The sequence below is a fragment of the Zootoca vivipara genome, chromosome 4 (genome assembly GCF_965207765.1).
Source record: "Zootoca vivipara chromosome 4, rZooViv2.hap1.1, whole genome shotgun sequence".
Classification (NCBI taxonomy): domain Eukaryota; kingdom Metazoa; phylum Chordata; class Lepidosauria; order Squamata; family Lacertidae; genus Zootoca; species Zootoca vivipara.
The window spans coordinates 85,153,663-85,157,504 of NC_142587.1; positions in this window are offsets into that span (position 1 = coordinate 85,153,663).

Consider the following 3,842-nt stretch of genomic DNA (forward strand, 5'->3'; position numbering starts at 1 on the left):
GACAGGTGCCACTACCAAGAAGGCCCTCTGCCTGGTTCCCTGTAACTTCACTTCTCGCAGTGAGGGAACCGCCAGAAGGCCCTCAGCACTGGACCTCAGTGTCCGGGCTGAATGATGAGGGTGGAGACACTCCTTCAGGTATACTGGGCCGAGGCCGTTTAGGGCTTTAAAGTTCAGCACCAACACTTTGAATTGTGCCCGGAAATGTACTGGGAGCCAATTTAGGTCTTTCAAGACCGGTGTTATATGGTCTTGGCTGCCACTCCCAGCCACCAATCTAGCTGCCACATTCTGGATTAGTTGTAGTTTCTGGGTCACCTTCAAAGGTAGCCCCACATAGAGTGCATTGCAGTAGTCCACGCAGGAGATAACTAGAGCACGCACCACTCTGGCGAGACAGTCCGCAGGCAGGTAGGGTCTCAGCCTGCGTACCAGATGGAGCTGATAGACAGCCACCCTGGACACAGAATTATAAGGATCAAACTACAGCAGGAGCTGGCAACATGGTGCACCCCAGCTGCTATTGGACTCCAACTCCCATCAGCCCCAGAGAGGATGGCCAGTGGGCAGGGAGGGTGGGAGCTGGAGTCCAACAGTGTCAGGCTAGCACTACGTTGGTTACCCCTCTACGTTGGTTACCCCTGAACTACACATGATTGCTTGCACATGCATATACACAAACAGTGCTTGCCAAATAGCATGAGTATCAGGAAGAATCGGTGGGAGGGCTGATCTGTTCCTTCCATGCCCCCCAACTGTATCCAGAGGTGTACCTAGGCACCTTTGCATGCTTCGCAAGGAGATGTATTGGTGCCCCACCCCCATTATCTTCCTTGGCAAGGAGCTGTATTGGTGCCTCCAAATCCGGAAGAGACCATGGGCCAGAAACTCAAAATAGTGCCGGCAGTAACTGGGGAGGGCCATCCACAGGGCTGTTGTAACAGCCCATGCCAGTGACCAGATTCCTGTTCGCCTCGCCCAGCTGCCCAGGGCAGCAGAGGAGCAGCCCAGGGAGCACACGGATAGGCTGTTAGACCCCCTGAGTCCAAGTGGAGAGGCATGATTTTGTGCATCCCTGAGCCTGCACCTGTCTATTTCCCCTTCCCTACCAGGACCCAGGTGGCACTGTGGGTTAAACCACAGAGTCTAGGGCTTGCTGATCAGAAGGTCAGCGGTTCGAATCCCTGCAACGGGGTGAGCTCCCGTTGCTCGGTCCCAGCTCCTGCCCACCTAGCAGTTCAAAAGCACATCAAGGTGCAAGTAGATAAATAGGGACCGCTCCGGCGGGAAGGTAAACGGTGTTTCTGTGTGCTGCTCTGGTTCGCCAGAAGCAGCTTTGTCATGCTGGCCACATGACCCGGAAGCTGTCTGTGGACAAACGCCGGCTCCCTCGGCCTATAGAGCGAGATGTGCGCCGCAAGCCCAGAGTCGGACACGACTGGACCTGATGGTCAGGGGCCCCTTTACCTTTACCTTTATCCGCCCTCCAGCACAGTCATGTTTTCCTTGCATCCAATTTCAGAGTTTGCCTGCAGGAAAATGGCAGGCCTTTCAGGGGGTGGTCAGCAGAGAGGGGAAGATTTAAGCACATCCCACCCAGCCAAGTAAAGGTGAGCTCCTTTACTTCAGCCCTCCACATCCTGGTGCGTTCCAAATGTTTTGGACTGCAACTCTCACCAGCCCCAGCCATCATGACCAACAGCCAGGGATGGTGGGATTTACATCCCAAAACATGTGGAGGACGCCAAAGTAATGAAAGGTGCCTTACAGGGGAAATACAGGATTGAGAAACTCTTGTTTGCATCATAAAATACTGTATATATAGTGCCACCCTGTATTAACTGGGGGATTTCTTTTTGAATAAATGACTGGTGATCGTCTCTGCCAAATCTAAACAAATGCACAGTGACAGGGTGTTGTGCTTTTAGTGAACTTCTGACGCATGAAGGAAGGCTGGAAATTCCATGACTAGACGCCAGGGCTTCCACTGTCAGGATTCTACCCTTTCCTTTAAAGCCCTCTAGTGCCTGGCATCTTGTGCCTTCCAGTCCCTTACCCTATTTCTTTCTAAGGTTGGGAGAGATACTTGATTCAGTTCATATTTCAACGTGAATCTGCCAAATCCTTACTTTCTGAAGCAATACTGTATGTGAATTGAAAAAGCCACCCTTTGAAATGTGTACTTCTCCGAATATATTGCACTGCTACAAAAGTTGCACTTTTCCGTGTGTATGTGTGTGTGTGTGTGTGTGTAAAAATAACATACAAAAATCCATTCTATTGGGGAACTTGCTTTGCAAAAATGTGTGTATTAGGAAACCCACATTAAAATGCTGACAAATTTTCACAAGATTGCAAAATAATAAATAAATTGCATACTAATATGGAAATGTGAAGAACTGAACTGATCCCTAATCGCTTTGGGGATGAGACCAATGCTTAATTATGCTCTCTAAAACCCCAATTAAACCTACAGTCAGGATGAGAAAGATGGAGAGCAGGAGGGTTATAGCACCGTGGTAAAGCATCTACCTTTTGCGCCGGTAGTCTTGGGTTCAATCCTGGCATCTGTATGTGGGGCTGGGAGAGACCCCCTGCCTGAAATCCCGGAGAGCCACTGCCAGTCAGTGTAGTCAATATTGATGTAAGTGGCCTGATTCAGTGTAAGAGAGCTTCCTTTATTCCCAATCCCACTCAAAAACAGCAACAGCCAGGAAGCATCCTAATTCATCAGAATTTCATTTCATGAAGCCTAAATCCAGGACAGCACTACATTCCATGTGGCTGTGGGAAGCACCAATGCTTTCTCGAGTTGACAGCTGCCGTTCTTTGTATTTAGGTGGTCAGTTGAATACAGGGGAGCTGGGATATACTGTACACCATCCTCTTTTCAAAAGGTTGTAACAGATTAGCCCTAGTATGGAAGATTTATTACACCCTGGATTGTTGTTTAGTCATTTAGTCATGTCCGACTCTTTGTGACCCCATGGACCAGAGCACGCCAGGCACTCCTGTCTTGCACTGCCTCCCGCAGTCTGGTCAAACTCATATTCGAAGCTTTGAGAACACCCTGGATTAGAAAGAGTTAATCCATCTCCAATTTAACGGACAGCGCATCTTTTGGAGACGGGACGGTTCCCGGTTCAAAAGAGGAGGGGATAGCCATTTGGAGAGGGAGAGGGGAGTGTGGGGACATAGGAGGGAAGGAGAAGCGTGTGAAGTGAGGTTAGTGGTGGTTTAGGCTAGGCTTAGGTTAACTTGGAGTTAAAGTTTGACAGTTAGTGTACAACTGTAACTAAGTTTGTAACCTAATGAATCGTTAAGAAAAGAAAGAAAATAAATTTCATCTTTGTTGTGCCAAGGAGAATCGTCTCAGTTGTTCCTGCAGTGTATCAAAACTCACAGAGGTGGAGACTCAGAAGAGGGCAAAACTTACCTCAGGGAAAAGGGGGATAGTTTGTGACCTAGAGTCACACAAAAGGGGCAATAGGGTGAAAACCTAGAGTGCCACAAATTTGCCAAGGTGAAAAGGCAAACTGATACAGTGGGGATCCTAGCTGAGTGGGGGGACCCTTTACTGTAAGCAAGAGGTTGTTAAGTAGCCCTGAGTTTTTATGAGATCAGGCCACGAAAGCTGGAATTAGACTCTCATTACTAAGAAGCCCAGAAGTAGTGAGGGGTTTATTTTAAGGTGAAAGGAGTTGAGTGGGGGATTGCTCCACCCCCTGGACCCCTTCGTCTCATAATTTATTGAGAGCATCGGAGTTTTGTTGCAAAGGTCATCTCAACTGCTGGGTGGGATCACCTAGAGTTCTGGAGTGTGTTGCCAGCGATATGCTGAT